Here is an 11,080-nt window from a genome sequence, read left to right as displayed (position 1 = left end):
AGAGTGTTTCTGAGGAAACCAGTGTCTCCTGCTGTGATAAGGTCTCTGAAATATTTCAGAATGAATGAAGGAAGCATGTATCTATATGTGCACTCATCAGAGATGCTGCAAGCATTACATCACGTAAGCTGCCCATATATTTTCTTACAGTGTTCACAAGCAGGAATACATGTGAAGACTCTCTCACAGTTAGGCACATATAACTGCAAAAGACAACTATCTTTTAGAAGTAAGAGAGATTCCCTAGAAGAGGATGATGTTGACTATACACTTAGGGAGGATTTTCACACCTATAATTTACTTCTAAAGAGATGAGCAGATCTGCCATCCTAAGCACTGTGAAATCCAGCCTCACTCCCCTTCTGCAGTGGGAGCCACTCCAATCAAACATTCCCTTCTTGACCTCCCAGGAATTAATGCTTGAAAAGTACCAGTGAACCTAGCAGTGAAAGGCTACCAGAAACCCTGTGGCTCCCAAAGTACATGGAGCTCCCCAGCTCCCCTCTCCTGCACTGGGCTTTCACTGTAAGCCTGGTTATGAAATGCTGGAGAGCCTGTGAGAAATACATTACAGGCTGACCACCGTTGGCCCAAAACATTTGGAAACAACTTCCCTGGCAAGCAGGCAGGGGTGTAAGGGGAATATAAAGGAGGTATAAGAGTTCCTTTCCCCAGTAGTATTACTACCTGGAGCATTCATGGATACAATAGCCCTGCAGGATTTTGTGACACCACTTCTCAACCCCATCTCATGGCTGCATCTCACCTAGAAAACATGTGTTAGTGATCAAAAGGAAATAGGATTCAGGCTGATCGGAAAAGGCTGGGTGGAGGGACAGCTCCAGCAATGGCTGACGGACATCATGCCTTGAAATAATAATGAGACAGCATTGTCTTTTCATTATTTAGAACTTGAGGCTTTTTTTTTTTTTGTGCATTTCTAAATGTGCAGTTTAGAAAAACTCTGCAACTCAGTGTCATGGGAGTGGGGGAAGCTAACTATAAGTGTGTGGTTATTCCTAGCAAGATATTTCTCATCGCTGCTGCAGACGGGAAATTGGGGCTGCTGTGAATCATCAATTTCCCTGTTCATGGTGTCAGGCGTGAGTGTCACTCTATATTCAGAGATATCCTTAGCAAGGATGATATAAAAAACACAAAAACAAGTCAAGCAAGAAGAAACTCCTAAACCACTGAAATGCTGAAGAGGAGCTGACAAAATTAAAATAAAATAAAATACAATAAAATAAAATAAAATAAAATAAAATAAAATAAAATAAAATAAAGTAAAAATAACACTAAGCTTTCTGGAAGGGATTGCCACAGAGTTAGTTTAGTGGTAACAGTGTGGAAACTGGGAATTCAAGCTGAAGTTTTTTGGAAGACCTCAGTCTATTAGAGGTAGAAATCTTATTAAAATGTAATGGGACTTTGGAAACTAATATGCATAGGCTCCTTTTAAATCCCAAACATCATGCACAAATTAGATGCATTTGAAGAGACAGGGCAAGACTTGTAGCAGATATAAGTCATACAAGATCTATTAGAATTTAATAGCTTTAAATTAAGGCAGTTGTCCCTTGGAAGATAAATATATATATATATTTAAGTGCCACCAGATTTGCCTGGGTGATTTTAGCACAATTTCAGTCTGTGCAATAATTTTAAAGGTACATCCTTTACTTTTTTCTTAAAATTCTTAATTAAAGTGATGCAGAAATGAAAAAGCAAGATCTATGTGCCTGCGTGGCAAATAAATCAGGGAAGAGTATCTGGGTTTGTTCTGCATTTGTACCTAGCACATAAGCAGCCTAAGATTAAGAATCTGGGAATTGCCACAATATATAAAATGTAGATGAAGACTTTTGAAGCCTATTTGTACATTCAACTTTGTCTAGAGTCCTGTCTCCAAAACTTTTCCCAAGCCATTTATTCAGAAATTCAGCAAGGCACAAAAAGCCAGCAGACTTCAGTAGGTGCTGCAGGTAGTAATTATCCACCAGAGCAACAAAAATCAGTAGTGAGACATCATTCCTGCCTGATTACACCAACAGCCTAAGGGCTTCAGCCTTCTAAAAATAGTTAGCAGCAGCTGAAGTAGAAGAAAGTAGCATCAGTGTGAAAACAGGGAAACAAGAAACCCATGACAGATATCCTACCCACTCCACAAGCAGACTGTGTTTATGTCTCAGTTCTGCCCTGGTGAGAGAGCTGCCATATGGAAATACACCTGAATAGACAGTCCAAACAGCAGAAGAGCAAGTAGCCTCAAGGAGACTGCAGTGATGAGTTGCTTGCTTTCTTGGACACAGCAAAGTGATTATGGGCAAATATATTGATTTGCTGTGAATGGAAATGTATATAAAATGAATGTATAACCCTGCAATACCTACCATAACTAGGGATGCTAGACCAAATCCCAGCATTCTAGGCACCCTTCATATTGGAGGCTGTTCACTGTCTTTTCAGCTACACATCTTTACCTGCAGATCCATATATTGTCACAGGGCTAGAGCATTTTTCCTATGAAGAAAGGCTGAGAGTTGGGGTTATTCAGCCTGGAGAAAAGAAGGTTCAGATGAGAACTTGGAGCAGCCTTCCAATAACTAAAGGAGCATACAAGAAATCTGGAGAGAGACTTTTCATAAGAGCAAGTAGTGATAAGATAATAGCAAAAAAGTTTAAACTGCAAGGCAGTACATTTAGATATTAGGAAGAAATTCTTCATTGTACGGGTGGTTAGACACTGCAACAAGTTACTGAAAGAAGTTGTCCCAAATTTCAAGTGTATAGCCTTGACTGAAAGTCAACAGAAAGTTGACTCAAGGAAGACTTTGCAGCAGCCTTTCAATACCTAAAGTGGCCTTTGGAACAGGCTGCTCAAAGAAGGTGTGGCTGCCCCATCCACAGCAGTGTTCAAGGCCAGGTTGAAGGGGCTTGGAGCAACCTGTTCTAGTAGAATGTGTCCCTGCCTGTGCCAGGGGGGTTGAACTAGAAGGTCCCTTCCAACCTAAACCATTCTACAATTTTATGATAACAAGGGAAGGGCCCAGGAGATTTGACCCCAAGGACCATGCAAGGCAGAAGAATCAGTCAATGGTTCATGAATCAGAACATTTTATTCCAGGTCAGTTTCACACAGGGAGGGTGAGTGGCTCGGAGTTCCCCTGGTCCATGGCTGTGGGTAGCCTTCAGCTGCCTGTGGGAAGATGGCGTGGTGCAGCATGATGCTGGTTGTGCTTCCTTGTGTTAGGTCTTTACTGAAAGCTACAAAAATCTCTGGTTGAGCAGCTGTGGAGAGACGGGAGTGAGCACACCATGGTCTTGTCCTGTCCTTGCCTGGGCTTGCATCTGCAGAAGACAGGAGAGCAAACCACACAGCAGCTGTCCTTCTCACCATGGGCAACTGCTGCCCAGGGCTCTGCCAAACTCCATCACTTAACTTTGTCTCAGCATCCTTACGGCTGGTAGTGAATCTCTCCACCCGAGTGGCTGAGGACCGGAGTGCGCCACAGTCTGATCCTGTCCCGTTGCGTGCCTGTGGCTGCAAAAGACAAGAGAACTGCAGAGCAACCGCCACTGCTCACCACGTGCAACCCCTGCGCAGGGCCCTGCCACAGCCCAAGACTTAACTTTGTGTCCGTGCAGCAGGAGGCGAGTGTCTGGCTGTGTGGCCACTTCCGGTCCTGTCCTTGTGTGAGCTCCTGGCTCTGGAAGTGAAAGGAGGAGCAGCCACCATCTGCCGCCCATGGGGCAGCCGCTGCCTCCCTGCCCGGGCCCAGCAGCCCGGCCCTCCCCTCCCTGCCTTCCTCCTGCCCTCTCACCTCAGCCCTGGCTCACCCAGCTGCTCTCCTCCAGGCGGGTCTGGCCCTTGTCACCCCACAGCCCTTTACACGCCCATCCTGGTATCTGGGCTACCAACCCCTGTGGAACGGAATGGCCACCACCAACATTCCATCACCTGGGATACAGTCACCACCAACATTCTATCAGCTATCATGGCCACCCCATCAATGGGGCCCTCTGCTGCCACGGGGAAAAGCCTATCACTCTTTGGCCTTGTTATACTCAGTGGGATGGACAAGCCCCACAACTCAGGCCCCTGAGGAAAACAGCCAACACAGAGAGCCCACTGTCACTCCTGTGTATGCTCGGACACAGCCTCTTGATCTAGGACTATGTCACCTCACAGGTCCTCACTGTACTGTTCACTCCCAGTTCCCCTGGGCCTCCTGCTTGCTGGCAGGTCTGGGGCAGAGCAAGATGGAGCTCAGCATGAGGGTGCAGACAGCTAAATGTGATGTCTAAACACCAGGAGCAATTCAGGTGTTTGACATCCTGGCCTAGTGCCACCTGGGCTCTATTACATACCAGCATCCCATGGATATACATGAAACTGGCAGACAGGAGACGGGACCTGGGAAAAATACATGCCTCTTGAGATCAGGCAGGAACAATACACAAAGGCATCTGTCTTTGCACTAAGTGCTTATTTTAATTACTGTTGTAACACCTAGAATTTAGCTGTATCTTTTAGTTTCTCAATGATTTTGATTAGGTGAATCTCCATCATTTTTGTGGTTTCAGTTGTATAGCCCTGACTGAAAGTCAACAGAGTCTCCTGTGACCCAAAGTATTTAGAACAGGACACAGAAGTGGAGGTTTCTCAAAGCACTTGATACCTAACTTCTTAAACCCTTACAAATCTGACCCTAACACAGAAAAAAAAAAAAAAAGATGGAAATAAGATTTAGAATGGAAGGCAATATCCATTTTTACCTATTACTTAATGATGACCATGTAAGAAAGAATACAAGGTACACTCTCTGATTTGGAAACAAACAGTAGGATCTTGTCCCATGGAACTGGGATTTCTTTCAAGTTGAGAATGAAAAAAAAACAAACTTATTACTCTTTCACAGGTTGGTTTTATTTTTTTTAATGTGGAATATCAATGTGCATGAGGCTTTTATGTCAAAACAAAGCTTCCATACTCAGTGATCTTAAATACCTGATGTTAAGGACCTGTGAGTCTTGTGGAACTCTACCACAACTGCTAAATAAAATAACAATTTAAAACACTCTGGGAATCTGAACACTTTACTTACTCACTGCATACTTACATATGATAGGCTAAATGTGATACTGAACTATAGGGGCAGAAATAAACCATAATGCCTGTTTGACAGGCCAGTTAAACCACTCTTCTGTTCTTTTCCGTGTAGCCAAATTTTCCCATTGACTTTAGTCCTACATTTTTGAATATGGCATGGCTGTGGCAAGAATATAATCATGATATAGTCGACAATCATTTGGGCACTTTAAACTTCTAGAACTTCTGAATTTTCCTAGCAGAGAAGGGATGACATAAGGCTATTTTATTATTTTAGAAAACATTCTGTAATGTACTCTTTGTGAACTGATTTAAGTGGTCAAAGTAAGCTGAATTTCAAAGGAAATTTCTTTCCCCTGCTGATACTACTGCTGAACTATGCAGCTTGTAACAAACACGCAAGTGATTTCTATTGGAATGAGAAAGGTAGGAAATCCATATATTTTTGTGCTTTTGGGAGGTCTCTGGACAATAACCAAAACTACGACTTATATACGGATAAACTCCGAGAGATAAGTGGAGGAATTGAGAGCAGGAATTGAGGGTCTTGGGGGATAGAAAACTGAATATTAGCCAGCAGTGTGCATCTGCAGCCCAGAAAGCCAGCCTCATGCTGGCCTGTATCAAAAGGAGCATAGCTAGCAGATCAAGGGATGTAATTTTCCCCTCTGCTCTGCTCTCATAAGACACCACTTGCTGTCCTGTGTCCAGCTCTGTGGCCATCAACGTAAGAAGAGCATGGTCCTCAACATCAAAAGGACATGGAACTGTTGGAACAAGTCCAGAGGAGGGCCACAAGGATGATCAGGGGACTGGAGCACCTCCCGTATGAAGATAGGCTGAGAAAGTTGGGGCTGTTCAGCCTGGAGAAGAGAAGGCTGCATGGAGACCTCATAGCAGCCTTCCAGGATCTGAAGGGGGCCTATAGGGATGCTGGGGAGGCACTCTTCATTAGGGACTGTAGTGACAGGACAAGGGGTAACAGGTTAAAACTTAAACATGGGAAGTTTAGATTGGATATAAGGAGGAAATTCTTTCCTGTTAGGGTGGTGAGGCACTGGAATATGTTGCCCAGGGAGGCTGTGAATGCTCCATCCCTGGCAGTGTTCAAGACCAGGTTGGACAAGGCCTTGGGTGACAAGGTTTAGTGTGAGGTGTCCCTGCCCATGGCAGGGGTGTTGGAACTTGATCTTAAGGTCCTTTCCAACCCTAACTCTTCTGTGATTCTATGATTCTATGGACCTGCTCAAGCAGGTCCAGAGGAGGGCTATAAAGATGATTAGAAAGCTCAGCATCTCTCTTATGAAGACAAGCTGAGAGAGTTGGGGTTGTTCAGCCTTGAGAAAAGAAGGCTTAGAGGAGACCTTAGAGCAACCTTCCAGTACCTAAAGGGGGATCTATAGATCTGGAAAGGGACATTCACAAGGGTGTCTAGGGATGGGACAAGGGGGAAATGGCTTTAAACTGACAGAGGGGAAATTTAGGTATGAACAAAAAAATTCTTCACTATGGGGGGCGGTGAGACAGCGGAACAGGTTGCCCAGAGAAGCTGTGGATGCCCCATCCCTGGAAGTGTTCAAGGCCAGGTTGGATGGGGCTTTGAGCAATGTGTCCCTGCCCATGGCGTGGGTGTTAGAAGTAGATGATCTTTAAGGTCCCTTCCAACTCAAACCGTTCTATGATTCTATGATTTACACAGCTGCTCCTTCAACACACCGCTGCTATGATCTGATTACACCCAGCACCAAATGGCAGGGATGCTCTTTGGGGATTCAGATAGAAAAAAAGGAGTCATTCAAGTCAGAAGATCGTTATATACTGACTAACAATGCAATGCCGTACGCCCTAGAGTATATACATCCACCACTGAAGTTGGGAGTCTCTCAGCTAACTTTGAGAAGGCATTAGTAAAAATCCCTAGATAGCTTCCTTAAAACAAACTTCTTAAAACCACTTTTTTATAAGAATCACCAGTATAGCTTGTTTTTCTGCCTAATCCATATGATCGTTCTTTAAAAAGAAGTCTGTGGATTTGCAAAACCTCAAATGCCTCTGCAGTCCAAAGGTAGCATAGTTAACGAACTATACTGGATAATCCAATTTCATTACCAGGTTTTTCTTCCACAGTGAAACTAGAAGAATGCATACTTCTGCATGCCCATCACTCCACTGCACATTGTGTTTTATGAATTGCCAGTGTCAAATTTATATAAACAAAAGTGCTAGATTCTATTGCATCCCCTTACATGTTAATATGCTAAATTATAGCATTAATTCAGCCTTTGGAAGATGACTGATCTGAGGGATTATGCAATACTGGTGGTAGAGGATTTCCACAGAAGGTGAGTATTCTCAGTAAGTTATCTCTTACTACCTTAGTTGCTATGCCTTTAGTTCTTGCAAGCAATTACAGCTTCAGAAGAACTAGTTTTTCTCACTTTTCTCACTTCTTTACATCAAAAAAGCCTACAAATGGATGATTCGTACAATTGTGCAGAGTGGCTCTGGTACCTCCAGGAAAGGGGTTAGGTATACTGCAGAGAAGGGGCATGGAGAGTACCTCTTGGAGATGTACAAATGCATGTGATCCCTGACATACCACCTTCTTTACTCAGGTCCTGGGGGCCAGGGCAATGGTCTGCAGTAATATTTTCAACTCAGCCCTGACATGTTATAACATCAGGTACATACATCAACAGGTAACTATTGTACCTCTTCTTTCCTGCTACCATTCTCCCTCTCTGGTTGCACCATGTGTTCTGGTTATAATCGAGATGAAACAGAATGATTACAGGAACATAAGTGCATTAAGACATGCAGTCAGCTGGAATTGTTCCTTCACGCTCTTTTATGAGTAGCTGCTGAGCAGTCAGGGGAAAGTGAATTTAAGCCCTTGATACAGTCAATTGCCTTCTGCATGAGTTGTGTGAAACTTACACTCTCAATGCAGTTACCTGACTGAGGCTTTTTACACTTCCTGTCCCTTTTTCAAATGATGGACTGGCAAACAAAAGCAGTGCTATATATTAGGGTGGCCAGAGAATGGGTACATGTGTGATATATTGCAGTGCTGTAGAGCAGCTAATGTTCCACTGAACCTTGTACTACACAGCAGCTCTGCAATGAGTAGCACAGATCACAGGAGAGTGCAAGATGGCTTTCTTCTTCCAGTGATATAATTAGATCCATTGCTCATCTGTCATACCAAAGTGCTGTAGCAACAGACACTCGGCCATCTGTGACACTGCTCCGCCTGCTCCTCCATCAGGGACACTGACACATCTGCATGTTGCCATGTGGCTTGGTAGCAGGAGCTCAGACCTCTGGCTTAGGGCTATGTGACCTTGGCTCCTACTCACTCATCATCAGAGATGTTATCCCTGATTCTGACAGTGATAAAGGGCACAGACAGCAAGTGTAAAGCTCTACAGAAGCATCTCCTTCTCTGGATATCTCAATCTTCTTTCTACATGCTTTGTGTCTTGCCATCTCTTCCAGTGTGTTTTTCTCACTCTGGATACTCTCTGGGGCACGGATCTGTCATTAGTATTTAGCTTCGCTTGTGCCATCTAGAGCTATAATAAATCCTGAAGAAGGGCACTGTCATCAGCATATTGCAGTACAAGCATCACAGAGAAATGGGGCCTGTCCCTATAGGGAAGAAACATCCTGAGCCTCAGAAAAAAGAACTCAGCTCTTCTCCTATTGCAAAAGCTTCATTTATCTCTAGTGGCAGTCCTGTGAACTCCCAGGTCCAAAGCATTTCATCATCAGAGGTTATGTTTTACTTTGTTGCTTCATAGCAATCATCCACAAGGACACAAGGCACAGTGTCCAGTATCAGGAATGTTTGATCTGAACTTACAATGACTAGAAGCCAAAAGTGAAAGTGAGGTGTATTTCAACATTTGTAAATATTCCTGCTCATGTGGAATGAAAAGTGGAATCATAGCAAATGTTCAAAGGCAGATAATCTTAAGAAATAAAAATCAGATCCTCATGCATCAGTTAAAATGCTTCTTTTCTGACACAGACTATTTATTTATAATTTATGGCTGTATCAAAAGCCTTTGTGACATTAGCAGAGGCACAGCAAGGCTTTGGGTTGTGGTCATGACCTGCTTCCTGAAGCTGCCTGGTTAAAAATGTACCCAACAGTAGTGGAGGGGCTGAGGATTTGATTTAGAATCATCAAATCACATAATAGTTCAGGTTGGAAAGGACCTTAAGATCATCTACTCTGCCATGGGCAGGGGTTTCCCTTCCCTGGGTGAGCTAGAGAGTGGTACCTCTCTTTGCTTGGTATCAGCTGAAGCCAGCTGAGTGCCAGGGGGTGTTTCCCACGAAGTTCTGTCATGAAGGGGTCTTAAGATTTTGTAGCTGCTTTCAGCCTTTCCAGCAGCTGATGTAGGCAGAGCGACTGCAGCTGTAAATCGCAGCAATCACTGCTTGCAAAGGGGGAGCTGGGGCATCCTCATATCCTCCAGCACTATCCTTTTCCTTAGGTGACCTGGACTAACATCAGTTCTCTTTCAGAAACAGCAGCCTCTGCTACTCTTGGTAATATTTCAGTCATTTCTATCAACATAAAATGTGCAGCAAGCGTTCTTCAGCTGTACTCTCTTGCAGTGTTCTAAAATCTTCTGAGCAAGGTGTTTCCATCAACAGCAAGCTGGGAGATCCGGTGGTTATCAGGCCTTTTTGCAGGCTGATTGAAGATGGACGTACTGCTGAAGTCCTGTGGGCTGCATTCAGCCACATCAGCTGGAAAAGTTGAGCCACATCTGAGCTAGATGAGAGTTTCCTATCTGGTATGTGTCAAAGAAATCATGTTTTCAGGTGATGCCTTGCCACTGGAGACAAAATGAATAGTATAGTATCCAACATCTCCAGAAAGGACAGTTCTTAAGGAAGAAACTCCACATTTTCACTCTGTGTGATGTGTCCAAAGACCTCATTTTCTCATACTAAGACCTCATTTTCACATGCTGGACTTGTGAGTGAAGAGGTTATTAATATGCTCAGCCCTGTGCTCCATCTCTTCTCTTGGTGAGGTGAAGCATTTCTCTCTCTTGAGGAGAATTAACAGCAAAAGGGCAAGGATCACAAGAAGCCAGGACAGTTTAGGGACATGATGGCATTGAGACCTGGCTTTGAGGGAAGAGGCGTCAACGTGACTGTTTTATTGGAGAAAGGTTGGGGACCTGACACTGATTCCATGCCTTCCACACCCAGGCACAGAGAGGGGGTGTCACCTGCTGATAACCACAAGCATTCCTCTGCACTGCTCATCCCTCTCACCACCCAAATCCAGCAGCAGTGGGTAAAGGAGAAAGCCATGTCCTTTGCCCGTTCCTAAAGAGAAAAAAAAATTGACTAGGAATTTCCTTTTTTTATACTTTGCAGTGATGTGAATAAGGCCTCTCTGTGCTGAGAATTCTGATCTTTCAGTACAGGAAAATATAGACTCTCCAGTCAAATATGGGAAATAAAGTCAACATTTTATCTGCAGCCCTCTGCAGTTTTAGCTGAGGGAAGATAACATGCTATAATTTTGAATCGATTGAAAACTCGTTCACCACAAAGCATCATTGCTGTGCTCAATTTTTCCATATTCACATTTGTGCTGATACAGCCTCAGTGAAATGTTAATCTTGTCTAATCACTAGCACAGAGCAGTTAGGAGGTCTGTGGAGGTTTTTTGAGTGTATATATTCAGTACACCAACTTAGCTGCAGCAGTGGAAAGCCCCAGCAAATATATTTATTTATCTGTGTAATGTAGAATGCTCTTGTACAGGCCATAACTATCCACCATCCAGCACACAGGCAAAAAGCTTTGTAAGGTGGCTGCTGCTAGGTTGAAGATAAAGCAATTGCTTGAGGAACGTAGGACTGCAGTGGAGAAAAGGTGATATGGTGTGTAACTGAACTATTACTAGAAAAATTGTTCTAGAGCTCACAGTAC

This window comes from Pezoporus occidentalis, unplaced genomic scaffold (genome assembly GCF_034315485.1).
Source record: "Pezoporus occidentalis ecotype Australia unplaced genomic scaffold, CSIRO_AGI_Poc_V1 ctg18, whole genome shotgun sequence".
Classification (NCBI taxonomy): domain Eukaryota; kingdom Metazoa; phylum Chordata; class Aves; order Psittaciformes; family Psittacidae; genus Pezoporus; species Pezoporus occidentalis.
Note: the sequence above shows the minus strand (reverse complement) of the source record.